Source organism: Pinus tabuliformis, chromosome 8 (assembly GCF_031772625.1).
Source record: "Pinus tabuliformis cultivar Carrire ecotype Pingquan chromosome 8, CPIR1, whole genome shotgun sequence".
Taxonomy (NCBI): Eukaryota; Viridiplantae; Streptophyta; class Pinopsida; order Pinales; family Pinaceae; genus Pinus; species Pinus tabuliformis.
In genome coordinates this window covers 1,011,050,456-1,011,069,267 of record NC_142294.1, presented here as the reverse complement: position 1 = coordinate 1,011,069,267, position 18,812 = coordinate 1,011,050,456, and the positions used below count along the sequence as shown (strand labels likewise).

Sequence of the window (18,812 nt, the reverse complement as noted above, 5' to 3'; positions counted from 1 at the left end):
CGAAAATTTCATTCGGGTGGGTTAGGTTGTGTTGTGTGTGGGTGCCTATCAAAACGCATTCTGGCTGGTCGGGTCGGGTCACCCGAGGTGGGTCGATGAGCAGTGATCTTGTCCCCTTGGATGGATATTCAACGTTAGCTCATGCGAGCTTTGTGTGGCATCGATTGAACTTAATTTTCTCTCTCTTGTACTCCCATCAGGTAGGGTAGATTTAGCTCCAGCTTGCGACCTCATCTTAGGCAAGAACTGCCGCTGAGTTTAAGAATATAATTAAGCAGAGGAAAAGAAACTTAGAAGGATTCCCCTAGTAGCAACGACCGGACCGGGAAGAGCCCAACATGAAAATCAAGTGGCAGCGTCACCTAAACTGTAGTCTTAGAAGCGTCCTCAACGACGAACCTGGGCCAAGTACCTTGGAAGGGGGTGCCTGAGAGGATGACAGTAGCATTGGGCTGGGACCCTACCACATCATGAGGTGTTATCATGAGTCGGGTTGTTTTGGAATGTAACCTCAATTAGGTGGTAAATTCCCTCCAAGGCTAAATACAGGTGAGAGACCTATAAAGAACAAGTGTTGTGAGGGAAAGATGAAAAATAATTTGAAAAGAGAGTTAAAGTGTGCTTGAAATTTCCTAGAGGGAAGCGAATGGAGGCTTCAACGCGTCTCGGTCAGATGTGGAACGACTCAGGCTTGTCCGCCGCTGGACTTGAGGTGCAAACCAACATGGGCTGCTGCATCATCATAAGCGTAGGTGGATTAATACCTATCGGTTTTCCATTGTGGTGGTTGAGCAACAAATCGTGCACCCTTGCGGTGGGTCATGTGAACCTGCATGCTCATGGTGTTGGTTGGCAGGATTTCCATTCGACCCGTTGCGAGTTGGCAGGTTTGAAAACATGTGAGGTGCAAGGAAGTTGACAGGAGAGATCCTCTCTCTAGGGTGGTGCATTGTCAACCAACCTTGAGCTTATGCAAAGGGCTCGAGTGCAAGCACACTTGTTAGGACCCAAAAGATGGTGAAATATGCTTCAGTAGGGCCAAGCTAGAGGAAACTCTAGTGGAGGCTTGTAGCAATACTGACATGTAAATAATTTGTCTAACTTGGGTATAGGGGTGAAAGACTAATCAAACCATCTATTTTATGGTTTCCTCCAAAGTTTCCCTCAAGATAAATGGAGCTCACGTGTGGGTTTTATCGGGTAAAGAAAATTATTAGGGGCATCGAGGGCGTAACGCCCTCAACCTATTCTCAAACTTTAAATAGGTAAGAGGGTGCAAATGCTCCATTCAAACATGCCATGGAATTGATAGCTCCAAGTGGGCAATTTTTGGTAAGAACAATTGGCGATGAGGGATGAACCAAAATTCAAGTTACGGTGCCGAATTGTGCACTAACCTAGATCCAACAAAGGGTGTTGGTTGATTAAGACAGTAGGACAGTGGTCATGGAAGTTGAAATCCGGTAAGGAGTGTGTAACAACTCACATACCAAATCAACTAGCCCTGAAAATGGATGGCATTGAAGCTCGCAACCTTTACTCAACTTTTGGAGCAATTTCCTGGCTTCGATGAGTAGGAGGATGTGGGGGCCATTGAGAAACCTTGGGTGTCAGCTTGGGTGGATTGGCCCCCGGTGTAGATCTTGGTGGTAGTATAAAATATTCAAATGAGAACTTTGAAGATTGAAGTGGGGAAATGATCCATGTGAACAGCACTTGGACATGGGTTAGTCGATCCTAAGAGATGGTGAAGCCTTATATCAAGGATGAATTCTACATGAGAATTGAAAAGGAATGAGGCTAATATTCCCGAACCGGAACATGGTAGAGGGAAGCAATGTTAGGAAATTTGGAGACATTGTCGGTGGCCTCGAGAAGAGTTATCTTTTATTTTTAACATCTTGTCCAACCTTGAATTGGTTCACCCAGAGATAGGTTCCAACAGCTGGAAGGGCACTACATGTCTGGTATTGTCTGGTGTACCCTCAGTGGCCCTTGAAAATCTGGAGGACCAAGTACCATTCATTCCTAGTCATACTCATAGCCACATCAGGTCTCCAAGGTGAACAACTTATGGTCAATAGAACAATCTAGGTAAGGGAAATTGGCAAAACAGATCTGTAACTTTAGGAAAAGGATTGGCTCTAAGGGCTGGGCCTAGGGGTTTGCACCCTCAAATCATGGATTGTCGGAAATCTTCCTGAACTTCTCTCGCAGCGAGGGCAGGCAGTCGCGTGCTGATTGGGCTATGGGCGTAGAATTTCCCCTACTCGGGGCTTTTCCCTAGGTGGAAAATAGTCGACTCAGAACTGGTATGGACAAGGGGAATCTGAATATTTAATTAAACCAAAGCATTACGATGGTCCCTGCAGATGCTGATGCAATGTGATTTCTACCCAGTGCTCTGAATGTCAAAGTGAATAAATTCAACCAAGCGCGGGTAAATGGCAGGAGTAACTATGACTCTCTTAAGGTAGCCAAATCCCTCATCATCTAATTAGTGACGCACATGAATGGATTAACAATATTCCCACTGTTACACAACAATTTGTCACCGTTTGTCATCATCCCTGTTACCCCTCACCCGCACACTAGAGGACTCATTCCAGGACCTGTGAGAAGTGACATGACCTGAAACCACTTGCATCATATTCCTCTAAGTATGAGCTTCATATGCCCTGAAGACATCTCCTACAGAATACCCATGAAAATAGCTCTTTTTGCATTAGCGCGGGTCCACAGTTTACTGCCCGCGCCAATGGGGGAAATCCTCTAAAGAGGGCGCGCCATTGGCGCTTTGTCTCAGAGTCGCACTCGCGCCAACCGAATTGAGTAAAGTTTTCAATGAACAGGCTTCCAAAGGTTCTCCTTAACCCATCCACCAACTGAATCTATGTTGAGCTAGGATGGTTTGGCTTCGAATCTCCATAGAAGGGAAGTGGTTTGCCACCTTTCATGGAAGTTTCTAAGTGATAAAGCCAATCCCATGAATAATGTGGTTGATCCTATCTCTTTCCTCTCTATCTTTAAAAGCTTGTCTCTATGCCTTGAGCAAGCTAGTTCCAGTGCTAGCATAGTGATAGAGAATACCAAGAGTTCAAGAGTTTGAAGCTGCAAGAGCCTTCTTTGCACCCATAAGGCCAAATCTAAGTGAGGATATTCTTGTCACCCGAGAGAGAGGCTTGTTTCCCATCCCAAAAAGCTTTGCAAGACTTGTGTAGTTGACTACCCAGCCAAAGGAGGATTTGACATCAGAACTATGGTTGTATTCTTCTTTGTTATTTATCAATAATAGATGACTATCATTATGGTTCCACTCTCATTGTCCTATGATTTATGTTGAGTTATATCTTTTCTGACTGATATATAATTGCATCTATTGGATTTTATGCTTGTATTTGTTTTTTTCTTTGCATGTACAGGTGTCCAATCACGGAGATCGTGGGGATCGTGACCGGCTAAGGCAAAGGAACGAGAGCGACGTCTCTTCTACGAACATTAGCATTGGAATCCAAGTAGGTTCTCACCATCCACTTTTTATTTGCAATTAGGAACTTGCGTGATAGCATTTTTTGATTGTTTCTAGACCCGGTCTGGGCTAGTAGGGATTTTCTTTGTCCGCAGAGAGGATTTACCTCCACAACAATTTGGCGACTCCAACTGGGAGTTAGCTTGTTTTTTTATTTCTAAACTTTAGACGGAGCTTGAAGTATGGCTAGATAGCCTTTGAAACGCTATTGCTTTGCATTGGCGAAGTAGATCAACGCCACTTCAGTCAATCTCCGGTTTGGTTTACGGACTAAACAACTTGGAGTTGTCTTGTCTCTTTGTTTCTCTTGTTTGATTGCTTAGATAGCTTTCTGGGTTGGATTTTTTGCTGTCTCTTGCTTCCCGGCCTGCCTGGATATTGTTAACCAAGCCTTAGACAGCCTGTTTTTATTTTTAAGCTAGCAAACTTGATTGGCGCTCTTTTTTGCACGATAGTCACGCCAATTGGCACGACTTATCAGTGTATAGCCCGCGCCAATCCTCAATTGGCACTAGTTTTCCGCCTGACAATCGTGCCAGGCCTATAAACTTTTCCAGTTTGCTTGTTTTCAGCCTTCCAAGCTTGGGTTTTGTGTCTAGCTACACCTTTTTCAATCACTTGAGTGTGTCAGAGTCTTGTTTGACTGGTTTTGAGTTTTTTTGGAAAATTATTAATTTGATTTCCTTTGATCATTACTTGGAGGTTTGTCTCAGTCTTTTCACAATTTTTCATCTTTTTTCTTTTTTTTTGGCAAAAAAATTTCCCCCTCATTCGCCGGGGGGGGGGGGGGGGGGCTAAATTGTGTATGAGTGTTAATCGCCTTTGAGTGTTTTTAGTTTATGATCTTTGGAACTCACACCCATTTTTCTTGATTTGCATTTGATTGGTTCTTAGATTACATTAGAATCATCGTGTGTTTGAGAATTCTCTTGCATAATTAGAATTCTCATTTTCAGGATATGAATGAAAAGTGTGCATAGATTACATTTGCATACTTTGGGTGTTTGCCATTTTCCACCGATTTCACATTTTAGCCCTAGGGCATCTAGTGGCTTTGTGCATCGAGCCTTCCTTAGGAGTTTTGGTCTTCTGTTGGTCCAGTCAACTTTTTGGTTACTCTTTTGCACTTGTTCAGTAATTGTTAAACTTTTTATTGCGTTATTCGAGTGATTCTCTTCTTTTCGCTTGGATTTCGCTTGGCTTCGTTTTGGGCTTAGATTACATGGCCCATTGAGGTCTTTGAGATCTTTTTTTGGTTTGAAGGACTGCCTTAGTATTTCGGGGACTTGATTGTGTTCTCATTGAGTGAAGTTTGTCTCTTTTACTCGGTGTTATTATCTCTCAAAATTTTTTTACTGCACTTTGCCATTGAAAAGAAAACGAACAGTCTCTTTTGCGTTGAATTAGTTAATGGAAATTAGAGATTTTCATTGATTAGTGACTTTAAAGAAAAGTTTCGTTTATTGCCATTAGCTGTATTAGAGTGGTTCTTGATTCTTTATGGTCATTTTGTTTGTGTGAAAGCTCTCAACCCTCTTGTAGTTAGCATTCATCGAACGAAATGACATATTTTGGCATATAGCTTGCATTTAGGGAATTGTGAGAGATTACATACAATAGGACCTGAAAATCGAAACCTAATCAAAGATCAACCGTAAAATGAACTGAATGAACTTAAAAATGCATTGGAACATAACGCTCACTGTTTAGAGGTCTAGGCTATAGACGTGCTCCGGCGTCATTAAACCTAGTCACTTTTGTTTCACTTAAGGTTAGGTGATTCCTCCTTCCGTGACGCAACAAGTGGTCTAGCACGGACTTGAGCTCCCACGTACCATCGAGTATATGGGGATACCCCACTAGGTTATCATCCTTTATCCATAGGAAGCCGTGTCTGCCGCCTTACAAGCTGTAACGCACCGAACACATCATTCGGGAAGATTGTCTACCGTACGGGAAGTCCTTGGTTTTCATATGACTGCCAAGGTGTATATGCAGTTTTACAGATTTGTTTGGTAAACCTTTTTGCCTAGCTCTCCAGAGTAGTCACTTTTGATCCTTTTGAGACTCCTTAAATGAAAAGGCTCATTTGAGCGTTTGTCACTTCGGGCTCACTAAACATTCGAAGGAGACTAGAGTCATCTTTTTGTCCTTTTCTCGACTCTTAAAACATGAAAAGGTCAAGTTGTGTCCTTGCATCTTAAAATTTATTCGGCCATGTTCACATTTACCTGGTTAGATATTGTTTGCGTTAGCTTGATTAGGCTTCTTTTTTGTTCTCAATGGAAACTTTTTCGGGGTTCACCAACCCACGGACCCCCTCTGACGGGAACCCTGGTCACTTCGCTCCTTCTGGAAATGTTGGTGCTCCTTATATGGCCACATTGTCCCTCCCAGGGTTAACTGTTGGGTTTCTGGTTTGGTTGTTCTCAACCTCTTTGGTCCCTGCCATCTCACCATCTAGTCAATCCGTCCCTACACCTGAACAACATCATGTTGATTCTGAGGTGGATCTCTCCCCTTCTACGCCCACTTCTACGTCCTCATATTCTACTTCAACTAGTGAAAGTCTAGATTCGAGTAACCAAGTGGCTAAGAAGAAGAAGAAGAAGGCTCCTAAGAGAGAGGTTACGAGTGCAGCTACCCCCTCAAGTACACCTGAAGTCGGGCCCCCTTCCGCTCCTCCGCGGAAGTTCAAGTTTCCTTGTAGATTATGCAAGGAGGACCATCTTCTTCGCGATTGTCCTGGCATTCCCAGGGTACTAGAAGTATGGTCTCGCGATCCGGCCCGCCCCTCATCGTCCTTTGAAGCTCACGCCGATGATACCTTATCAGTCGGGAATGGTAAGGGAAAAGGGAAGATTTGAATCCCCTGTAAACTTTGTGAAGGCAATCATCCCCTTCACCTTTGTCCACTCATGGATAAAGCCTCCGTTGTCTTGGAAAGTCTTACAGCTCCTTCACCCCAACTTCCCATTGGTTATCAATGTCTCTCTGTAGCCGCAGATCGTTCCCCTGCTGACAAAAAGATTGATTCATATCCTTATCTTGTCTAGCCTCCTCTTCCCGAACCTGGCTGTGCCTAGCCTGTTCCAGACCAACCATTGGTCAGAAAGAGTGTCGACTCGAGTTCACCACCTGTCGATCACTCTGTTTCGGACGAGCATCACGCCCATGTTCTTCTCATCTCTTCAGATTCTCCTGAGTCCCGAAATGACTCTCCTAACCCAGCTGCTCCTGAAGGTTCTCCTTCGGTTCCTTTAGCACATGGGGGCAGTCATACGATTCCCCCACCAAGTAGTTTGGTCGCTTCCTTTGATTGGAATTTCCTGATCCCCGGTTGCCTTCCATCCCATATGCCTTTCCAGATCACAGTACATGCCTGTGCTAAGGCAGTACCTGGAACTGTTTTGGATGAAGGGGCGTTTGTCAGTCTTATGTCGTACACTACTTGGCAAGCTTTAGGTTCCCCGCAGCTTGGGCTAGTCACTTAGAATCTGTTGGCCTTCGACAGAGGAGCCTGTCCATCTCTAGGAGTTCTCCCGAAGTTCCCTATTACATTGGGAGGAAAAACCGTCTATATAGACGTCTTGGTTACCCAAGGTGTTTTAGACTTTAGTCTTCTCCTTGGCCGTGACTATGTTTATGCCATGGGGACCCTGGTTTCTTCGCTTTTTCGTGTGGTTTTCTTTCCACACGATGGAAGAATTGTGACTATCGATCAATTGTCATTCGTTAGTCCCCCGATGCCTCCTGTGTCGTTGTCGTCCCCTCCTAGTTTTCATCCACCAGTTGCATCTACCCCACCACATATCAACTACGTGGCCACCTATCCCATGCCTGGATCCAGTGATGCCACCATCATGCATAGTATCCTAGGGGCGTTGGGCCCTGACTTCCAAGATGTTTCCCTTCCACCAGGAGTGGCAATCTTGGAAGCCCCGACTTTCTATTCATTAAGATGAAGTTCGGGCGGAGCATAGTTCACTTTCCTATGTCAAGCTCCTTAAAAAATGAAACTGGGTCTGGCGGAGCATAGTTCACTTTCCTATGTCAAGCTCCTTAAAAAATGAAATTGGGTCTGGCGGAGCATAGTTCACTTTCCTATGTCAAGCTCCTTAAAAAATGAAACTAGGTCTGGTGGAGCATAGTTCGCTTTCCTATGTCAAGCTCCTTAAAAAATGCAACTGGGTCTGGTAGAGCATAGTTCCTGATCTTGTATCAAGCTCGTTAAAAAATGAAACAAAGGTTCCGAGGATAGTTCTTATCTTGTGTCGACCTCGTTAAAAAATGAAACAAGGTGTCTGAGGATAGTTTTGATCTTGTGATGACCTCATTAAAAAGCGAAACAAGGTGTACGAGGATAGTTCCTTGTCTTGTGTCAAGCTCGTTAAAAAATGAAACAAAGCATTCAGAGCATAGTTCCTTGTCTTGTGTCAAGCTCATTAAAAAATGAAACAAAGAGTTCGGAGCACAGTTCCTAGTCCTGTGTCAAGCTCGTTAATAAACGAAACAAGGAGTCTCGAGCATAATTCTTGATCTTGTGTGAAACTCGTTAAAAAATGAAACAAGGGTTCTGAGGATAGTTCTTTTTCATCATGTCAACCTCATTAAAAAATGAAACAACTCCCTTTCCACACCGAGTCTTTTGATTAAGATCTCGTAAAATACAAGTCGAGTCTTTCATAGATCTCGAGAGTGAAGCTTCATTCCATCCACTTTGTTGAATGCAATGAAGCTTGGGGGGCATGTACCTTGATTTTGCGTCATTATGCTGGGGGCATGTGAGCTTATAACAAGCATAGTTTTTCATTTCAAGCTTGTGTAAACATGAAACCGAATCCAAGCAGAGTTCTCCATGGTTCAAGCTTGTGTAAAAATGAACCCATACTCGATTTACATCTCGTGATTGTTGTTTATCCATTAAAATTAGATGAGCCTTGGTTGTTTCTTCCCATCGCCACCATCTCTTTGGCCGATCATATGCTTTCACTTGGTTGTTTATCCTTTCCTGAGGAACCGCAACGATGAGTGGTTTTATTAGCCAGCCGCTTGACCATTACATGTTTTGAGCAGTTCCACCATTGCCGGAACCAGTTGCTACCCTTTATACCACTCGTTCCTCTATGACGAGTCACCTTTAAGCTCTTTTCTGACTCGTAAAATATGAAAAGATTGCCGAGTATTTTCCCTTTTTGACTTCTTAAATAGAATAAAAATGGAGGTCTGCTTTCAGCTCTTTTATGACCGTTTAAAGATGAAAAGATTGTTGAGTTCCCTCTTGACTCATTAAATGGAAATAAGAGGCGATCATCTTTAAACTCTTTTCCGATCGTGTAAAGACGAAAAGATTGTCGGGCCCTTGTCGTTTCAGGCTTGTTAATGGTTACGAAACGACGTGATAGCAATCACTTTTTTACTTTTTCAGGTCGATGTCACTACATATGAAAAATACTCCTCAATCGTAATGGTCAGGCAGTTCTTTCGAGCATTGTTTTATACTTTTTCGGGCTCGAGAGACACAACTTTACGAAAAAGGACACCCCTGGAGTTTTCTTTTCTATTGTCTTTTCAAACTCTCTAAACATGAAAAGACGCCGAGTTCTTCCTTTGTCAGGCTCGTTAAAACCTGATGACATCAGATCCCGTCGGAATGATGCCTCACAAGCATATGCTATCCCCGTCAAGCTTGTTCAAAATAACTGGGGTACTCGCCAGAAATGGTGGGGAAACTGGACCCATAATTATTGTCGTGTTGGCAGTATGTCGCTCTTGAACATGGCACTTGTATGCATTCGTGTCTGGGTGGGGACATCTCATCTTGTTTTTTACACTAGCCTCCGTGGGTTTGGGTTATCCTATTTGACCGCTCATCTGCTCATTGCCTTGTCACCATGACCTCTGCTCATTTGATGTCAAATACTGCCAAGTCCACTGTCGTGCCGCCGATATGTTCAAGAGAAGATGACCTCTGCAGAATAACAACCTCCCTCTGATACCTCACATAATTTTGATTCACCACAACATTCTTCCTCTGTCTCCTGTCACTGATGTGGGAAACACTATGGCCCACCTTTGATCAAGGTCACTTCCTGTCGACTTCAGCTCATTATCCAGGAATCTGATCTAGAGACTCCCTTCCGGTGCCTTGGAGCCTGCATGCCTTAATGGCAGGTTCTTCGTGTTCGATGAGAGGTTTTCATCATTGGCCTCCGATCGAATGATTCTATGGGTGTTTGACACCAGCTCACTCATTCGCACGCCGTAGATTGTACCTATAGTACCTTGAGGGCCATTGTCATTATTGGTGGTACCTCTCGCGTCTGTTAACAGTTTTCATTATTGAATGGTAATCAGACGATGTTCATGCATGTTCGACTTCAACTCATGTATTCACATGCCTGAACTTGTACTCTGTTTGGGTCGAGATGGAGCGCAAGACCCTGGATTTTGTTTGCTGGAATCCAAGCTGTGATTTGTGGCTTATTATGATCATTACATTACTCATTCACTGGATGGCTACGACCATGCCTGAGTCTATTTATCGATCCTCACTGGATGGCTGCTCCCATACCTTGGATCTAGATTATTATGTACTCTGTTATGGATGGTTGCGCCCATACCACCTATATCATGTACTTGAGATATCAGTTGTACTTCCTTTCGCAAGTTCTCTGGTGGCCGTGTTTTCAGTTATGCATGTTCTTGTAAAGCATTTCACCCCTCTCTCCCTCGGGCCTCATGCTTTAGGGGGCATCTGTTATACAACAATTTGTCACCATTTGTCACCCTCCCTGTTACCCCTCACCCGCACACTGGAGGAATCATTCTGGGACCTGTGAGAAGTGACATGACCTGAAACCACTTGCATCATATTCCTCTAAGTATGAGCTTCATATGCCCTGAAGACATCTCTTGCAGGATACCCATGAAAACAACTCTTTTTGCATTAGCGTGGGTCCACAGTTTACTGCCCGCGCCAATGGGGGAAATCCTCTAAAGAGGGTGCGCCATTGGCGCTCTGTCTCAGAGTCGCACTCGCGCCAACCGAATTGAGTAAAGTTTTCAATGAACAGGCTTCCAAAGGTTCTCCTTAACCCATCCACCAACTGAATCTATGTTGAGCTAGGATGGTTTGGCTTCAAATCTCCATAGAAGGGAAGTGGTTTGCCACCTTTCATGGAAGTTTCTAAGTGATAAAGCCAATCCCATGAATAATGTGGTTGATCCTATCTCTTTCCTCTCTATCTATAAAAGCTTGTCTCTATGCCTTGAGCAAGCTAGTTCCAGTTCTAGCATAGTGATAGAGAATACCAGGAGTTCAAGAGTTTGAAGCTGCAAGAGCCTTCTTTGCACCCATAAGGCCAAATCTAAGTGAGGAGATTCTTGTCACCCAAGAGAGAGAGGCTTGTTTCCCATCCCAACAAGCTTTGCAAGACTTGTGTAGCTGACTACCCAGCCAAAGGAGGATTTGACGTCAGAACTATGGTTGTATTCTTCTTTGTTATTTATCAATAATAGATGACTATCATTATGGTTCCACTCTCATTGTCCTATGATTAATGTTGAGTTATATCTTTTCTGACTGATATATAATTGCATCTATTAGATTTTATGCTTGTATTTGTTTTGTTCTTTGCATGTGTAGGTGTCCAATCACGAAGATCGTGGGGATCGTGACCGGCCAAGGCAAAGGAATGACAGCGACATCTCTTCTACGAACATTAGCGTTGGAATCCAAGTATGTTCTCACCATCCACCTTTTATTTGCAATTAGGAACTTGCGTGATAGCATTGTTTGATTGTTGCTAGACCCAGTCTGGGCTAGTAGGGATCGTCTCTGTCCGCAGAGAGGATTTACCTCCACAACACCCACTATCCCTATCTACTATCTAGCGAAACCATAGCCAAGGGAACAAGCTTGGAAGAATCAGTGAGGAAAGAAGCCCCTATTGAGCTTGACTCTAGTCTAAATTTGTGAAATGACTTGAGAGGTGTAGAATAAGTGGAAGCCATTTTCAATGTAAGTGAAATACCACTACTTTTAATAATATTTTACTTATTCCATGGGACAGAGATGGGGAACTACCCCTATTTTGGGTCTTAAGGCACCTTTGGGTGGGTCCATCTAGGCAAAAGACATTTTCAGGTGGGGAGTTTCACTGGGGTAGAACACATGTTAAAAGATAACGCAGGTGTCCTAAGATGAGCTCAACAAGAAAAAAGATCTCGTGTGGAACAAAAGGGTAAAATCTCATTCAATTTTGATTTTCAGAATGAATAAAAACCTTGAAAGCGTGACCTATCAATCCTTTATATTTTCGGAATTTGAAGCTAGAGATGTTAGAAAAGTTACCACCGGGATAACTGGCTTGTGGCAGCCAAGCGTTCGTAGTAACATTGCTTTTCGATCCTTCAATGTCGGGTCTTCCTATCATTGTGAAGCAAATTTCACCAAGTGTTGGATTTTTCACCCACCAATAGGGAACATGGGCTGGGTTTAAACCGTCATGAGACACATTAGCCTTACCCTACTGATGAACTGCACTACAATAGTAATTCAACTTAGTACAAGAGGATTCACACAATTGGTCATTGCGCCTGGTTTAAAAGCCAGTGGTGCGAAGCTATCGTGTGTCAGATTATGACTGAACACCTCTAAGTCTGAATCCATGCTAGAAGCACTTCATGTCACTCTTCGACTACATCTCGAACTATAGTAGGGGCGTCGCTTTGTCACCCCCATGGGACCATGTTATTTGCAAACCGTGACTGTGAAGCATCTTGGTCGGGAAAACTTTTAAGGTCAATTCCAAACAGTCGTTGAAAAGAATCCTTTGCAGATGAATTAAACACTCGATGAGGTATTTTAAGTGGAAAAGTGGCCTTGATTCCACGATGCACTGAGATTTAGCCCTTGGTTGCCTTAATTCAGAGCTTTGCTCTTGTCACACATTATTAAAATAAATCTAGACAACTCTCCCACCTTTGCCTCTTCCTCCAAATGAGAATTTTTTATTGCTCACATCTCAGAAATGCTTTGCTTGGGGGTAGGAAATCTTGGGTTTCTACATCGTGACGGAAAAGGTGTTGAAGCTCGAGAAAATTGGGGTTTCCATGTCGTGCCCCAGTGCCCAAAATTTGGGGCTTCCATGTTGCGATGGAAAAGGCATTGAAGCTTGGGAAAATTGGGGTTTCCATGTTGTGCCCTAGCATTCAAAATTTGGGGTGTCCATATAGCACCTCACCGCCCAAAATTATTGGTTTCCATTCAGTGCCAAAAATTTGGGGTTTCCACATTACACCCTAGCACCCAAAATTTGGGCTTTCGATGTCACGCCTAGATGCCCAAACCTGGGGAAACTTGGGGCTTCCATGTTGCGCCCCGACGCCCAAACGCAAGGAAACTTGGGGTTTCCATGTTGCATAAAGCACCCAAGCCTAGGAAACTTGAGGTTTCCATGTCGCGCTATGGTCGAAACTGATGGCACCCAAGTCCAGGGAAACTTCGGTTTCCATGTCCCACCCTTGATGGAACTCTAGGTTTCCATATTTTACGACACGATGGAAATGCAGGGTTTCCAACAAAGCCCCAACACAAGGAACTTGTGGTTTCCATGATGATGGTAACCATCTCACAAGTCTGGGGACTTGGGGTGTTTTGAAACCATTGCCGAAGTCTGGGAAACTCGCAGTTTCAATGTCGCGGTGCAACCGGAACCACCAACGAAAACCACCCAAGTCTGGAAAACCTAGGGTTTCCATGTCTCACCCCTGGTGCGGGGAACTCGGGGTGTCCATTTTGCGGTGCGATGGAAACTGCTACCCAAGTTTGAGTCCATTTCATGGCAAGATGGAAAGTGCTACCCAAGTCTTTGGACACATGGGGTTTCCATTTCGTGTCACGACAAAAATTGCTATCCAAGTCTAGGAAACACGAGGTTCCCATGTCGCGTCGCAGCTAAAACTTCTGCCCAAGTCTGGGGAGCTTCAAGTTTCCATGTCATCATGTGACAGGGAATGACCACCCAAGTATGGGGAGCTTTAGGTTTCCATGTAATCACATGACAGGGAACAATCACCCAAGTCTGGGAGCTTTAGGTTTCCATGTCATCGCGCGACAGGGAATAGTCACCCAAGTCTACCAAACATGGGGCTTTCCATTCCGTTGCATATGACAGAAACCGCCCAATTATGGGAAACTCTGTTCTTCCATGTTCTGCCACAACAGAAACTCGGTGCAGGGAACTCAAGTCTCCATGCCGCAAAATGACATAGATGCACGCAAGTCTGCATAACTCATGGGCTTTTATTTCATGGCATGAGGGAAACTGCCTAATTCTAGGAACCTCTGGGTCTCCAGCTCCCACCTAGGTGAAAACTGCAGCCCTAGTGTGGGGAACATGGGTTTCCGTGTCATAACATGACCAAAATCATCCATGTTTATGGAGCTCATGGTTTCCATGTTGCGGCACAATGAAGAACCACCCAAGTCTTGTGAACTCGGGGTTTCCATTTCATGGTAGGTTGGAAACCGCTTACTTGGTCTATCTCTAGAACTTGGGGTTTCCATGCCTCATTGCGATGGAATCCATCTAAGTGCGGAAAAAGTGGGGTTTCCCTACCCCACTATGACAACAACTACAAAAGTGCACAAAATATAGGGTTTCCATGTCCCATTGCATAGTGGGGGCCTCAGGTATCAGGGATGCGAGTCTGGCACGCCCGAGAGAGTCAAAAAACGTAACCCGTAGTATGGGCATGCCTTGATGTGCGACGGGCACCTGTGTTCGGGGAAATGCGACTTAGGTGAGTGTTCGGTTATCTGCAACAAGTTGGCACAACATTCACTTATGTGTGATGGTGATGGGTGCACCTTGTTGGGTAGGGTGCTCGCCCCTTGATACGTGCACGATGGGTGAGTCACCAACAGAAGGTGTGCAGGTAACCATGTTGGGTGCCCAAATGAAAGACATGACCATGTGCAGATGAGTTAGGATGCAAGCATGTATGTGACGTGCAACAACGGGTGTAATCAGCTAAGTATTGGAGCTAACCCATGGGTGCGACGATGCACATGAAGTGTTACACAGAATTTTGTCACTGTCCTTGTACTTCTTGTTCCTTGATCCTGGAGGGCCTCTACAGTGAACCCCGCTTGTTTTTCCTTCATGAAGAAACTCCCATTGTGTCCCTCTTCATGAGAAGATAATTTCACTTTTTCACCATTTTCCATGAAACTTCTGTGTTGCCCAGTTTATAAGACCAGTGCTAATGTCCATTGTCTCCCCTGCACTGATGTACAGAGATTATCACTATCCCTCGTGTTGACTGGAGCAACTAAGCTATGTTAAAGTCGCATCAGTCCTATTATGGAATGTTTTTTAAATTAGGATTCGAAGCTTCCAGTTCTAGGAGCTTTGTAATGGAAGTCTGGTAAATGGTTTGGTCGGATGGGATCGAGGATGATAGTTTGTGCTCATTTCCCCTATAATGATGGAACTATCTCAAGGGATAATACCTTCTCCTATGAGAAGAGGATCCATATCCCATCCATTTTTCCTATGTAAACCTCCCTTCTTCCCAAGCACAAGCTAGTTTTTTTGTTGAGTGTTGATGTTGGTGTGCTAATACTATTTTGGTTTGGAGTAGACATCAAGCTATTACTACTTGTAGCTATCTAGTTGTGTGAGGGAGAAGTGTGATTTAATTTGGAGTGAAGCCTAAAGGGAAGAGCCTTAAAAATTTTGTTGATTGAGGCCATCATGGAATGTTAGTAGAAGTGTGTGGCAACCTGGTCTTGTCAGAGGAGGGTTGCAACATCAAGACGAATAGTTGTAATCTCTCTTTGATATTAATATATGCAACTATCGATTGATTTAATACATGTTTTGTAATATTAAATATTCATGGCTTAATGTTTTTTCACTTGTTAAGTAGGTTGAATTAAAATTTTTCTATTATCATGTTTGTTGTATGTTCTTTACTTGTTTCAGGTGCTTGAATAACGAAGCGAGAGATAGTTGGAGCAAGCAAGGACATCATCAAGCAGGATAAGTGGACCAAGAGATAGGCCCTCTTGATTAATTCTAACCTAAGGAAATCTTCCATAGAATATATCTGTTGTGGCTTAACCCATTATCGGGCTAGAGGAATTCATTTGTGTCTGCACTTATAATTTTACTTCACCACAAATTGGTGACTCCATTGGGGATCCCAATCCTTTTGTTTGTCTTGGATTTAATGATTTCATGAGAACTTTTCTAGTTCTACGTATTCCCTTTCATTATGTTCCTTTTCTTCTGCTTACTGGTCTGAGTCTAAAATTCATAGTAGCAAATCTGGTCCCTGTTTCAAAAATTTTATTTTCTCCCTTAGCTTCATTGATCAACGGGCTTAATTCACTGACAGTTATGTCGAACAACCTCTGGCATTTTTTGTTAATTAGGCAGTCGCGCTGATGCTTGTATGTGAAGATTAGGACCTGACCCAATCTTGGCCAGTGTGTTTTGCTCTTGTGATTTTGACCCCATAAGCCTTTTGGACCATTTTCTCCCTGACTAGAAGACTTCATTTAGCTTGCTTTGTGTGATTTCTTAGTTTAGCCCACCCTCTGATGTGTTAAGTCTGGCCCTGTGTGAAGTTGTAGTACTGGTCAGTCATACTGGTCATGCCAATCGACACTACTTTTGGCCCAAAAGTCACTCTGGTCTCAAGGGTAAGAAAAAATCACAATTTCTCCCATTCCAGTGCTAGTGTGTCTTGACCCTCAGACTCTCTTCTTCCTCCCAGAAGTTACTAGGATTCCTTGTTTGCTTCATTTTCAATTGAACGAGTGAAAGAGTCTCATTTTTTCTCTTATTTTGAGTGTCTATTTTCTCATTCCGAGCATAGATTATATTGCTTGGTTTTTCGATTGAAGCATTTGTGTTTTTGGTTTGTTGGATTCAGGGAAGAAGTTGCTTTTAGTTTCATTTATAATGCTTTGGATTTGATTGATGCTTGTTTGTTCGGAATTGTGAAAATTTTCATTGAATTTCTTTATGTGAAAGATTCATTTTGCATTTTATGAAAAGAAGAACATCATTCTAGTTTACTTAAGTGAAAATATTTCATTAGTAGCATTATTGAGAAACTAGAATTGCATCACCATAAGCATTGGAAATGAAATGAAACTTCTTCTTTTTTAAGGGAAGATTAAGTGCATTTAGGACATGTATTAGACAAATATTTCATTTGTTGATTGTTGCATTGATTTTGTGTTCACTATCTCTCAATTAGTGCTAACGTTCATTGAAGACAAAGATCTATTTTCTCATATAGCTGCATGTATGAGTTTTATTTTTCAGATGACAATGGTAGGGCCTTGTAATTGAAACCCAATTCAAGATCAATCGTTAAAATTTATTTAATTAACCTAAGGAAGTATTGTAACTTAATGCTCACATTTAATGGTCTAGGCTAGAGACATGTTTTGACGTTTGTAAGCCTAGCAGCTGTTGTTTCCTTCGGTACTAGACAATGCTAGTACCAACTTGTGCTCCTCATACCATCGAGTATATAATGGGATACACCTCTAGGATGCATTAATTTATCCATAGAAAGTCGATTTGGCCACCTTACAAATGTAATACACTGAACACAACATTTTGGGAGATTGTCTTCTCGTACTTCTTGGTTCGCCGGGAGGTATTCTGCACTTCACGGTTGCCTGATAATCCTTTTATCTAGATAATCTCGAGAAGTTGTTTTGATATTTTTGAATATTTAAATTTAAAAGATCATCAAGCATTTTTCATTTCAAGCTCATTAACTTCGAAAGGGACTAGAGTTATCTTTTTCCCTTTTCTTGGCTCTTAAAACATGAAGAGGCAAAGTTTTGTTTCAGTGTTTAAAAATTAACTTCCCACGAAATATTCCTCATTGAAGTTACATTCCTTAGTAATTCTTTAGGTTCAATACTGATGGTAACATTTCCAAAGTTCAATAGTCAAGGATTCCCCTCATATGGGAATCCTGGTCCTTTTCCTACTTTTGGAAATGTTGGTGCTCTTATATGGCAACATTGTCCCATCCTGGGCTAACCATTGGTTTACCTATCTGGTTGTTTTCGACCTTGGTTGTCCTGAGTGTCCCAACTCCTATCCAAATGTCTCCTTCATTCGAGTCACATCAAAATGATTATAAGGTTGACCCCTCGCCTTCTTCCCCTATTTCTTCAACCTCCTCTTCTACATCGCTTGGTGAAAGTTTGAAATCTAGTAACCAGGAGGCTAAGAAGAAGAAGAAGAAGATGGAGAAGAAGAAGTCAGATAAGGAAGAGGCCAACCATGCAACTATTACTACAAATTCACCCCCCATTGACAAACCTTCTGATCCTCCATGGAAGGTAAAATTCCCTTGTAGACTATGTAAGGGTGACCATCTCCTTTGAGACTGTCCTGGAATTCTTAGAGTCTTAGAGGTATGGTCTCAAAACCTAAACCGGACATCCTCATCAACCTCTAGAGATCATGTTGATATTTCACCCTTAGTTAGCGATGGTAAGAATAAAGGGAAGACTAGATTCCCCTGTAGGTTATGTGAAGGAGAGCATCTTCTTCACCTTTGTCCTCTTATGGATAAAGCTTCCAAACTTTTGGAAAACCTTGCAGCTCCTCAAGCCCAAATTCGTGTTGGTTATCAAAAGGCTTTATTCTAAACCTCACCCAGTTGGTAAAGAGATTGATTTGGATTCATCTCTTTCCCATCCTACTCTTCCTGAGAGAGACTCTCTTGTGTCTTTTCCTGACCAACCATTGGTCAAAAAGAGTGTCAACTTGGTCCCACCACCAGTTTCTCACTCTGTTCTAGAAAAGAGTGGTGATCATAATGCTCATGTTCTTCTTGTTTCCTTAGCTTCTCATGAATCGAACAATGACCCCCCCATCCCAGTTATTTAGGAGAGTTTTTCTCCTATTCCCGTATAGCATGGGGGAAATCAATTGATACCCCCACCAAGTCGTTTTGTCTTCTCTTTTGATTGGGGACCATTGACTTCTTTCCACCTCCCATCTTATGTGCCTTTCAGATCACAATACAAGCCTATAATATGGTAGTACATGACACTATATTAGATGAAGGTTCATCTATTAACATCATGTCTTCTACTACTTGGCAAGCTTTGTTTTCCCCACAGCTTATTCCTGTCACCTAGAATTTGTTGGCTTTCAACGGAGGAACCAGTCATCCCTTAGGGATCCTTCCGAAGTTCCCTATTACTTTGAGAGGAAAGGCCATATAT

At 42.9% G+C, this 18,812-nt stretch overlaps 1 pseudogene; it reads left to right on the top strand.

The window, feature by feature from the left end:
• Positions 1-225: 225 nt before the first annotated feature.
• On the top strand, positions 226-2,616 carry LOC149238810 (25S ribosomal RNA; annotated as a pseudogene).
• The last annotated feature ends 16,196 nt before the right edge of the window (positions 2,617-18,812 follow it).